Below are 13,095 nucleotides of genomic sequence, written 5' to 3' on the forward strand. Positions count from 1 at the left end.
AATTGAATCAAAACTGAACTGACTCAAGTTGAATAATGACACTATTGTCTTCTGCAGAGCTGCTTATAGCTGAAGTGAACTGGTTTCATGATGGCTGAACTTATTGAACTGAACTGAATCAGCACTTAGCTGAATAATGACACGATTGTCTTTTTAGAGCTGCTTTACAGCAGAATTTCAATATCTGTATTGTATAAACTGCTATATAAATAAGAGTAACTTGACTTAGAAGTCAATAGGTCCAATACGGTTTAGATCTCAACACTTTAGTGTTCCACAGAAAATAAAAAGTCAAACAGGTTTTGAACGGCATTGAGGTGAGTAAATGTTCATTTTTGGGTGACCGATCCCTTAAATAATAAAAAAAAAAAAATAGGTTACAAGAATAGAAATAACGTATTTAAAGGATTAGTTTACATTCAAAATGAAAATTATCCCATGATTTAATCACCCTCAAGCAATAGGTGTATATGACTTTCTTCTTTCTGATGAACACACCTAGAATTGTATTAATAAATATCCCGATGTTTCCAAGAATTATAATGGCAGTGAATGGGGCTCAAGCTCAGAAAAGTGCATCAATCCATAATAAAAATACTCCACACAGCTCCAAAGGGTTAATAAAAGGCTTCTGAAGCAAATCCTTGGGTTTATGTTAGAAAAATATCCATATTTAAAACTTTATAAAGTAAAATATCTAGCTTTTCCCAGACTGCCTTCTGTATTCAACTTACGGAAAAAGTGTTTGAAATACTTTTCTTCGTAAGTTGAATACAGACGATGGTCTGGTGGAAGCGATGTATTTTACTTACAAAACCCCATCGATCTGCTTCAGAAGCCCTTTATTAACGCCCTCAGAGCCATGTAGAGTATTTTTAAAATGCATGGATGCAGGTTTTTGAGCTTCAAACTCATGAGCCCCATTCACTGCCATTATAAAGCTTGAAAACTTTGCAATATTTATTAATATAACTCCAATTGTGTTCATCAGAAAGAAGAAAGTCAAATACACCTTGGATGCCTTGAGGGTGAGTAAATCATGAGGTATGAGATGCAAAAATGTCTTTTTGTAAGTGGTTTAGTCTGCTGTATTTATAATTAGCTTTATATATAAACAGTAGAAGTCTATGATATGCAGTCATTTGATAAATAAATGTGTGCAGTGGGGAATGTGAGTTAGAGGTCAGTGTGTGTGCTGCATGTGGAGTGTGTACATGCACTAATGCCACCATCCCATGAAATCACTGCTGCATGCTCATGGTTTGCTCTGCCAAATCAATGGAAAGTGTGAGGTCAGAGCGGCCTCCTCCTGTTTAAGGTGGATGAACACAACTATAGCTGGAGGCTTCTGGTATCAGGGCTTGATGATGTTAGCATTATTTTGTAATTTCTCCACAGATAGTAGACTAAATATGATAGTTTGAAGTCTGTAGATTTTTTTAATTTTTTATTATAGATACAAATAAAATATTTTCTGCTCAGTCTGCATTTATTTGATCAAAAAATACAGTAAACACATGATCCTTCAGAAATCATTCCAACATTTTCTGCTCATTTCTGTTCCATGCTGATTAATATTTTTGTGGAAACCGTTATATTTTTTAGAAAGCTGAAAAGAACAGCATTTATTTAAAATAAAACTATTTTGTCATATTATAATTGTCTTTTACTCTCTGTCACAAATCCAGTTTAGTGTTCATTTTCATGGACTTTTGGTCTGCTTGTCATTGTTTCCTGTTGTTTCCCGCCACTTGTTTGTTTCCACGGATATTCATTTAATCATCACAGCTGTTCCTGTTTGAGTTCGTTATCATTGTATACTTACCGTAAGTTCCATTGTCGGTTTTTGTTTGTGTTACGTGCACTCTGCCATGCCTTCTTGATTATCTGAGTTTGATTTATTATTAAATACCCTCATATCAGAATCTTTTGACTTCTTAATCTTTGGACTTCTATAAGTGTGACTATCACTTATGATCAATTTAATGCATTATTTTCTGAATAAGTTGCCCCCAAACTTTTTAATGGTAGTGTATATGTTTGTGTGTTTCTAATAAGTGTTGTCTGCTAAGTCATGTCTGACTCTTACTATTGCTCATGTTTGCCTAACATACCCCGACCATATGTTTTTTAAAGCGAATGTAACACATCCTGCACCATGTGCCCTGCAGACGTGAATGATTCTTCATGTTGTCTCTCTCGTCGAAGCATGCTGTTTCTTTTCTAACCCATCAGCCAGGAACCATTAAACTTACATTGAAGGAAAGAAACTTGAGTCATATCAAGTGAGATACCAGAATATTATAGAGATACAGTATGGAGGATGGAACTGCATAGTAACATGCATAACATGGATAATCGCTCATTTTATTCAGAAAACATAGAATTAGTTGTCTGCAACCTGTGGATGACGAAGACAAGTGTACTATTACTACACTTATTAAGGTATTGTAAGTGTAAATATTATTTGTATGTTTAAACCAGGGTATTCTCACAAAAATGCGTATAAATAGTACGAGTGTGCAATGTCGTGGAATGTATACGCCAAAACTCATTTTGGCGTGTCTATGGCATGCTGTTTTTCGCGTGCATATGATACGCATTTTATGGCGTATTATACATACGAACCCCCCACCCCACCACCCTAAACCTACCCAAGAGCGTGTCATATATACGCCATAAAGAGCGTATCATATGCACGCGAAAAACAGCGTATCATATGCACGCCAAAATGAGTTTTGGCGTATACATTCCACGACATTGCACACTCGTACTATTTATACGCATTTATGTGTGATCGGGTTGTTTAAACAGTCTATGATTGAATTATGTTTCTAGCATGTTTGGCAACAGTTCTTTTAACTCTAATTGATTTAATTTCTTAGACAACCATGTAGGAAGCAGATGTGTAAAGGTTCAAATTGCTCACGGTTCAGTTTGTATCATGGTTTTAGGGTCACGGTTTCAGTACTGTTCGGTATGTCTTATGACCAGGGAAATTAGGACAACTGTCAAATAAAATTAATGAAAATTTGAACAAATAATCAAGCTACAAGCAACAGCACAAATACATACAATAGAGCAAAGATGCATATCAAATAAACAGTGCTTTTCAGGTTTTACAGGTACAGAAATTAAATCTTCACTGTATAAATGAAATGATCATTATTGTTATAATTTAGAAAGCTTACAGTCAAGAGCAGTGAGTGATTTCTTTGTCATTTGTTTGATTAAAATTGAAAACACAGACAGTAGGAAACTCTAATATTAGCATGTGTGCTTCAGATGAGTGACACACAAATCTTCAATCAGCGTGCACGAATTCTCTTTCCCATCTTGCTCTTTAATGTTTAAACTGGCAAGGCCTTAATGAGTTTAATTTAAACACAAATAGCAGTAATTGCGTTTACATGCACGTTCTTAAAACAGCACTAGGTAACTTTTCAATCTTCATAATATATTTTCAAGACTCTTGTGATGATACATCGACTTACAATAGGTTGAATGACACGTCTGCCTTAGCTTGATGGGGTCTGTATCGTTTTTAATCGTACTTTTAAACTTAATATCCCGAAAGTCTTTGGGATATGCTGGAGGAGATTTTACACAGTGCTGGACTCTTGCATTGTCAATAGAAGATCTTGACCAAAATTTGATGCACCTTTTGATGGAAAAACATCACAGCATGTATTTACAAAAGCAGCTCCTAGTCATTTTGTGCCACGTGGCAAGGCTGTAAAGTGTGTGCGTGTGTGTGTGTTGGTTAGATGAGCTTTAGCATGTAAGCATTTAAACACACCTTCGAACACCCAAAGCCCATTATATGAGCTCCATTCCTGACCTTTACGTCCTGCTTCGGACTACCGGCCCTTTGGAGGCTAAAGCCTCCCTGGTGTGCAGGAGGCTGGAAAGCATGCATAGAAGACCCTCTCAGGTCTCTCTGTAATTTATTAGTCCTGCAAGAGCCAGTAAAACATCCATCCTCAGTGACAGCACACTTTTATGACACCATTATCTCTGCTTAGCAGCAAAACATACATTATCACAATCAGCGTTGCTTAGCTAGTGCATTAAACAATTAAATTCAAATGACTCACCAGTCAGACTTTGTTTGGTAAGAGTACCATTTTTTTGATGCAGGCATTTGGTAGTTCTGTATGCTCTTTTATAACACATCTCATTAAGGTCAGTGTTACATAATACCAGAATATGACCGATTTAGGACTATAGACTGTTTTCCCCTCTAACCCAGAATGCATTCACTACACCATAGCTTTTTAATGAGTTGCTTAAATAGTTGCTGCATTGCTTCAGTTTCTCTTTTGAGTCAAAAGAACTGCATTGTATTTTTGCAAGACCATTCTATCATGTCATTAACTATGAATGGCAATAGGCGTTAGCATACATGCTTTCTTAGAAGTATTTAAAAATGCAGTTTTACAAACATTTTCTTTTTTTAATCTTTGCATTTTACTGAAGCCAAGCTCAAACTGCTGTTTTTGACTAATCTTCTGAAGTTGGGTGTGATGACTCAAGCATACTTTAAACTAAATAAACGCAAACTCTATTGTGGCTGCTTGTTCAGTACATTTAGTTTGACTTTTAGTTCAATTTGTCCTCATGATAAGGCTTCATTCGAGACTGTGCATTTAAACTCCCCTATATGCATATAATTTAGCCCAGATCAGATGCGTTCACATGGACACTTTGTGTTGGAAGATGGAAAAAGTGATGTCTGTGAGCCCTGAGGGCTGGTACAGGGCCTCATTAAATGGTCCTGTGCTCATGTGTGGGTGGCTGTGTTGTCAGAAATTAATGTATGTTGCTGGCTATGGTTTTGTAAGAGATGGGGTTTTATGACTATTAGGTTGAAGAAACAGTTACCACACAGCAAAAAAAAAAGTATTTTCTTTTCTTTTTTTCTTGTTTCTATTACAAATATATTAATATTCTTAAATCAAGATGTTCACCCAAAAATTAGAAGATATTTCGAAGAATGTTGGTAACCAAAAAGTTTATGGGCACCATTGACTTCCTTAGTATTTTTTGTTCTGCTATGGAAGTCATTTGCCGTTGACTGTCTGATTACCTATATTCTTTGAAATATCTCATTTTTGGGGGAACATCTTGATTTATGAACTCATACAGGTTTGAAACATCATGAGTCTCTTTAAGTCTTGTTTTTTTTGTGAAAAAATTATGCTTAATACGAGAACAATTATTTGCCAGTGGGGTCAGAAAAAATGAACTTATTTTGAGGAGAAATCTAAATAATTCTTACCCTGTTGGCACATATTTTTCTTGTTTTAAGCATAAACTCACTTAATTTTGACTTTGAATTTGAAGCATTAATTAGCTTAATTCCAAAAAAGTGCAGTGTGAAAAGTTCTGCGTGTGATCTACTTACGACACACAAATGAATAAACACAGACGCAGTCAGATCATTTTCATAATAACCAACACAATCTATCAAGAGCAGCGCAACTTTGCATGATTTATTTAAAGTTGTAGTCCATAATCAATGGACTACAAATCAATCAATTTGAGCAAGGACATAACCAACCAGTGTTCAAAACCATCTCATTATCTTAGCTCGATTCACAACGGTAAACTTGTAATAACGTATTATAATTTGAGTGGTATTGGTCGCTTTCCGTGGGAAAATCGAGCATGTCTTCATTTGTCTGTCATTATGTCACATCTATATACATAAAGTAGGCTATCGCATGTGAGGATGCTGCAGGTGGTGGATCATTTATAGCCTTTTCTCACAGCAGCTGGAATAATTAAACGTATCATTTTGATGGCAGATTGAAAATCCAGAAAGATCCGGGTAACCCGTATACACTAAATATACACATAATCACACCATGCTGATGTTGTTAACTAACAGTTTCAGAAGAGAGTATAATAATAATTTGCACGGTTTGATGTGATATGAGCTAAGCAATCGTTAGATTTAATCACAGTTGGTATCATGATTTATTGTAATGCTTTATTTCTCAGTTGGTCAGAACAAAAGTGTCAGTTACTTGCTTGTTCAGATGACATTTTCCAGTGAGAATTTTTATTTTGGTCACACTTCAAAAAAGATGTAGAATTCTTAAGTACATTATCCACACCGGTGCGGTGAATAAATGACAGTCACAAAAACTCCTCAAAATATTAGATTTATCCGCGCTGAGGAGCCGTGCCGATGTAGACTGGGTAAACCCAGCCTGATCTGCCGGCGATTTAATTTCGCCTGGCAACTCAGTCTGGAAACCTGTACCTTCATTTCTACTGCTTCTGTTACACTTTTGTGGGAACCAATCTCTGACTGGCTTATCCACCTGGTGTGCTATTGGCGGGTTTAACACGATGACGGATAGAGAAGTGATGGGTCGTTACCCGTTGATCACGCCTCTTGTGGTCTGATTGGTTAAAGGACTATCCAATTGCACACAGAGTCATTCAAATAATGTCCGTTGATCATCCCTCGTGTGCAGTAGAAAATACAGAGCAGACTCCCCAGACTAATATTCAATTTTAAATTAAGCTTGGTCTGGTGATAGCCAGACAATTGGCAATGCACAACCCAAGTAGAAAAGAATTCTGGGTAACACTTATGGGGAACACATTCACTATTAACTACGACTTTTGCCTTAATAAACTCATAATTTACTGCTTAGTAAAGTATTTCTTTAGCCTATAAGTTTAGGTATTGGGCAGGATTAAGGGATGTAGAATAAGATCATGCAGAATAAGGCATTAATATGTGCTTTATTAGTAATAATAAACAGCCAATATCCTAGTAATATGCATGCTAATAAGCAACAGTTAATAACTGAACCTTAAAATAAAGTGTTACCGAATTCTGTAAATAACTGCAATTGCAGGTTTCAAACAGAGATGGCGACAAAGAGGGAAAACGTACAGACTGCTGCTTTATATACTCTCCTTCCATAAATGTTTTGTCCGAAAGGGAAACTCTTACAATTGCATTTGCATGGTCAGCAAAAATAGCAGTTGACACCTTTTCAGCATCTTTAGTAAATCAAGTAGTTTTTTAACACCAAAAGAGGGTTTGCGCTGTTAGTAAATGTGGCCCTTAATAGCTTAAGTATTTTTCGTCAAACCTTTCTCGATTTAAGAATTTTTCTTGATTTTATTTATCGAAAAAAAATGTTTGCAGTGCACTTCCATGGTGTCCATTCCTCATGAATCAGCCAGTGAGTTTATTAAATTCTCTTGAACCCTTTTAAATGTTCACAATGATGCTATATCGGTGAGTTTCACTTTTGTGAAAGATGATTGCATCACCAAGTCACACCTGTATTTTGTGTATTTGCCGAATTCCTTATAAGGTTACATTTCAGGAGACACATTTCCAAGAGCTGTCAATGGTACAATGGTGTTATGATGTACACCCAGTGAATCACAGCCGTAGGTGCCCTTATTGTGAAAACTCGCCTCGCATTTCATAGTAGTTAGTACACAACCAAACCCCGGTCATTTCCCTCTGGGCAACACATCTGAAATCTTTATTAGCAGCCGGTATGTATGGGTCTTTATGTTTCTCCAGTGTATCCCTGAGGCCCTCCGGAACAGGAAACCAGGAGAGCAGGAGTGACTCCCTCATCTGTCAACTCTCACGTTACTCAAACTGATTGCTGGATTAATGAAGCGTGACCTTGACTTCTAAAGACGACTGCCGGAAACACAGCAAAAACCTGGAATCTTCATCGCCCCCATGCCAGGATGCTGGATGTTAACCGTTTCAACACGAGCCTGTGGTTTTCAGATAAATGAAAGCAAAATCTCTCCAGTATTCGGACTCATGTTCTGACACATTGACTTTTTTTTTGTTGCTCACCAGCCACTGTGGCTAGTGGTTTTCCAAAGTTACTTGTCACTCATTTTCACTGGCCACAATTTTGATATTGATACCAATATTATCTCATAATTTGGCAGCAGGTACATTAGGCTGCTGTCACTTTAAGACCTGACGCACAGATCCATTACGCATGCGTTTTCTTTCTTTCTTTTTCTTTGCCAATAATGGCATTTTTACATTATTTTTGTGTATTTGACTGTTTAAGGGTGTACTCACACTAGGCACGGTTGCCATGAACCGGGCCCGAGTACGATTGTCCCCCCTCCCCACTCCCCCGCTGGCCTGCACTCACATAGGAGGGTTTCAGCATTCGTGCCGGAGCACGCTTACGCCATTATGGTGCGACGGTTTCGGGTTTCAGCATTCGTGCCGGAGCACACTTACGTCATTATTGTGCGACGGTTTCGGGTTTCAGCATTCGTGTCGGAGCACGCTTACGTCATTATGGTGCGACGGTTTCGGGTTTCAGCATTCGTGTCGGAGCATGCTTACGTCATTATGGTGCGACGGTTTCGGGATAAACAGGAAGAGCGGCGCTCTCTGAACACAATGGAGTCCATCGCTCTGTTTTCTTTGTGGATAACTCTCACAGCCTGTTGTTAAACAGATTTGTCGCCTTGGTGGCGCGAAAATGTTCACGTAATCGTGCTGCTCGTATTATGAGGTTTGCAAGGTACCAGCTGAAGTGCAGCAAGGACTTTGCAGCTTTGATTACGGACTCCAGCACGGTTAGCGCTCACACTGCATGTGAACCGCGCCCGAGTCCAACTGAACCGTGCTCTGGCCCACCTCTTCCAAGCGGGCCAGGGCCGGCTAATCGAGCCGGGCACGGTTCAGAGCACTCACACTAGTCAAACGAACCGCGCTTTGGTAGTCAAACGCACTCGGGCACGGTTCAAACTGGCTAGTGTGAGTACACCCTAAGTGCAATAAGCAACGAAAAAGAAATTAATTTAGTACTGAGAGGTGGCTTTTTATGCAAACACTTTGAGTGTGAGCACAAAATTATGCCCAATATGCACAATCCCACACTGAAATTCAAGCCCGGTAACACCAACAATATTCATCACTTGCTTTCGGAGAGATGAGAAAGCGCAGATGGTATCATCTATCTATTATGCAGAAAATTATATTTCAGTATCGATGTGTGTGTGTGTGTGTGTGTGTGTGTGTGTGTGTGTGTGTGTGAGCCTGTTTATGTGGTTTATGAGGACACAAATTTGTATAACTACATGGGTATTACACTGGTATTACACTATAAATGTGGTTTATGAGGACATATCAAATGTCCTCATTATTCAAATGGCCTTAAAAACATACTAAATTATGTTTTTTTGAGAATGTAAAAATGCAGAATGTTTCCTGTGATGGGTAGGTTTAGGGGCAGGGGCAATGTAAGGGGATAGAAAATACGGTTTATACAGTATAAAAACCATTACGCCTATGGAGAGTCCCTGTAAACCACATAGACCAACGTGTGTGTGTGTGTGTGTGTGTGTGTGTGTGTGTGTGTGTGTGTGTGTGTGTGTGTGTGTGTGTGTGTGTGTGTGTGTGTGTGTGTGTGTGTGTGTGTGTGTGTGTGTGTGTGTGTGTGTGTGTGTGATTTATGTGTACAATTAAAAATGTTATGGTCAATAAGATTTATTTTTAAAGAAATTAATATTTGTATTTTATTGATTAAATTGATCAAAAGTGATTGTAAAGACATTTATAATCTTACAAAAGATTTACACTTCAAGTAAATGCTGTTATTTTGAACTTTCTGTTTATCGGGTGGGGATTACGGTTTGCACATAAATATGAAGCAGCACAACTGTTTTCATATATATGCTGTTTCTTGAACAGCAAATCATTATATTAAAATGATTTCTGAAGGATCATGTGACACTGAAGACTGCAGTAATGATGCTGAAAATCTTAAAATAGATTAAAATGAAAAATGTTATATTGTGATAATATTTAACAGTATAATGTTTTTAATTGAATAAATACAGCCTTTGTGAGCATAAAAGCACAATGATAGTTTATAAAATATATTTAGACCTGAATTAAATATAGAAATATGTAACAATGGGATTTAAGCCCTCGATCCACCATCCGAAAACTGCATTCTCAGAATTAAATTTCGTCTTAGCAAGCATCACTAATTAAAAGCTTAATAGTGTTTTTTCTTTGCTTTTATTTGACCATAAAACAGGGATAAAGGAGGATGACTTGTGTCGGGACATTCCTGATCAGACCGCAGGGACTGGATTTTATAGTCTTCTTCTCTATGACTGTCTGATGTGGAGACGCCAACAGGCATTTCCATCCTACAAACCGTCTAAGAGAGACAGACAGAAGAAGAGATGTGAGGAGACGTGGGAGGTGAGCCACATGCGAGACAGATGATCCTGCCAGTGTGTCATTAACATGAAGAACGTCTTTAGGTTTTTAACATTGCCACAGACTCACTAAAGATGCCTAGCATCCACCCTAGATGAGTTTTGCACCCCTTAGATGTTCTTCAACTAATGTAAAACTACTTGTAAGTTGCCAACATGATGCACACGATCAGTAAAAGCCTGTCAAAGTGACAGAGCTAGAGCAAAGAAAGAAAAAGAGTAAGATAAATGAGTCTGCGAGTCTCTCTTTATGTCATAACACATGATGCTGCTGCCAGCAAGTCAGAAAGCAGTATTTTCTGAACTGACCAAACACACCCTCGCATGAACAATCACAGCCCCGCCCATTTACTTTTGATTCCTGACCTTTGCTTGAACGAGTGCAGCACTCGTCTTAAAAGAAAAAGCAAACAGACGGAATTAAACAAAACTCCCACGCTTTACCACTAGACATTGATGTGTCTTAAAGATCATTTCCAGGAAGCGACCCTATTAACTGCATGTGAGAAAATTATTAATTTTTCCCGTGGGTGGAAGAAAAGGTTGAGTAAGGTTGCTGTAATCATTGTCGGTATTGTAATATGAAAATAGAGAGGCACTTGAGTGTGTGTGAGTTGTGCAAAAGCATGTCTGCCAGGCTAACGTCCTTACAATATTTTGACTAAACAAATTTGAATCAGACCGCCTGGCGCTATCCTCATCATCGTAATCAAACATTTGTTATACTAGTGTAAACCAAGCCACATGTTAGAGGCAGAGCTTGTCCAACATGTTAAGTTTATGCATTCATTTACACATATCAGATGTTTGCTCTGACTCACATAAAACAAAGTTTTCCAGCTTCAGTTAGTTCTAGCTTTTAGTCAGTGTTAGGGAAAATACTTCATTTTTTGTCATTTTTTAGAGAAAATGCTCCTGAAAAGTGGTGTATGCTTGTGTGAAACTCATTGTCCCTATAGTAGGCTGGTGTTTTTGGTTGCCAGATAATTGCTAATTCTTGCTAAGGTGTTCTGAGTGATATTTACTATGTTACTCTATGGTTGCTACACTGTAAAATAAATTAGTGGAGTTTATCTTTAAATCTGATAACTGTGGTTGACTGAACTGCACTGTAAAAAAAAAAACACGCAACATTGTACGTTTATGGATTGACCTTAAATTTACTGTAAAAAGTGTCTATTTCATTAACTGAAATAATTATAAATATACTCAATCACCCAAATCAGTTCTTCTTTATACTGAGAACCTCCTTAAAAACACTGGTGGTGAAGAGAAAGCCACATGATAAATCAAGTAATTTTTTCACAAGCTGAGGTAACTAATGTATAAAATGTGTAGTACACACAAATACAAAACACCATCATGGTAACACACCACGGTAAAATAATGAAATAAACATACATTTGACAACATGAGATGGAGCATAAACCATAATGTACCTAACTGATTAACTTTTAGATTAAATATAAATATATATATATATATATATTTAATCTAAAAGTTAATCAGTTAGGTACATTATGGTTTATGCTCCATCTCATTCATATATATATTAGGGCCGGGACTTTAACGCGTTAATTAAGATTAATTAACTACGGGACTTTAACGCGTTAATTAATTACGCAAAAAAAAAAAAAAAAAAAAATTAATCGCACTTATTTTTGCCCCGCGGAACGTTTTTCAATGAATGAGTTTTGACGGACCGATTATACTGGAACACCAACTAGCGCTCATGAGTTACGACAACAACCATGAAAACAACAAACCATAGTGAACATGAACGAAGAAGCTCAGAGCCGGCCCAGCCACTAAGCGACCTTTGCAATTGCAAAGGGCCCCGTGGCCTGCAGAGGGCCCCCTAGAGAGCGCACGCACCTCGCCTCATCTGTTTGGGGAGGTGTTTATTACATGGGCGTAGGTTTAGGGGGGGACGCTAGGTACTAGTCCCAATCAATATTTTAAGATGGCTAAATTGTCCCCACCAATATTTTAGCAAACTCCTTCGTGCTGCTATATGGATCGATTCCGTATCTTCCCGTATTTACAAGCAAAATGACGCGTCCCGCCGTATCAAACCAATACGGGACGCGATACACAAGATTGGGTTTTAGCAGCTTTGCTGCTGCCATAGCGACGGAGTCTCGAGAACATGCGCTGTAAACTTGCGCGCTTTTTTAAAAACATGTCGAGCTCGCGTCCACCGTTTAAACGCAAGAGGATTTCCAGATATAGGGCTGAATAGAAACAAAGGTATCAGTGAGTCTGTCCAGTAACTTACGATGACCCCAAGACAAACTGCAGCCTTTGCAGAGAAGCATTTCAGTGTCTCAGACTGTCTGACTGAAAGCAGCAGCGATGACGGACACATCCGTGCTTCTAGGTAGGCCATTTAATGGATAATATATTAATATAATATTCCATACATTATCAAAGCTTGGCAGACTTATTTTTCTAGACATTAGACCGGTTAATTAATAGATTATAGCCTAATTAATGTTATTAATTTATAATTTAGCTATAGGCTATATTAATAATAAATAATCCTGTCATATAAAGTTTGACATTTAAAAAATATTTAGATAAAAATGTGACAAATAATTGCATAATAATATAGTCATAATAGTAAATTAATAAAGAAAATGTAATTTAATGTTTGAATTTCAGAACATTTTTTTCAGTAAAGTGGTTACTGGTTCAAAATGACTGCTTAAAGAGACAGTGCACCCAAAAATGAAAAATCTGTCAATTTCCTTTTTAAACCTGTATAAATTTCTTTGTTATGTTGAATTCCTACCATGGAAGTCAATGGTGCCCCCAAAGCAGCCTGGTTACAAA

The 13,095-nt window shown here is 37.6% G+C and overlaps 1 long non-coding RNA gene across 2 annotated transcripts in view; it reads left to right on the forward strand.

Moving 5' to 3' along the window:
• LOC137058515 (uncharacterized) overlaps positions 1 to 13,095 on the forward strand; it is a 73,474-nt gene that overhangs the window by 53,816 nt on the left and 6,563 nt on the right. The window contains exon 3 of one of the 2 annotated variants that reach the window (XR_010900714.1): positions 10,074 to 10,237. The exons of the other annotated variant lie outside the window; for it this stretch is intronic. This is a non-coding gene — a long non-coding RNA (uncharacterized lncRNA). Of the gene's footprint in view, positions 1 to 10,073; positions 10,238 to 13,095 lie in introns of those variants that run through there. 2 annotated transcript variants of the gene reach the window in all.

Source organism: Pseudorasbora parva, chromosome 22 (genome assembly GCF_024679245.1).
Source record: "Pseudorasbora parva isolate DD20220531a chromosome 22, ASM2467924v1, whole genome shotgun sequence".
NCBI classification, from domain to species: domain Eukaryota; kingdom Metazoa; phylum Chordata; class Actinopteri; order Cypriniformes; family Gobionidae; genus Pseudorasbora; species Pseudorasbora parva.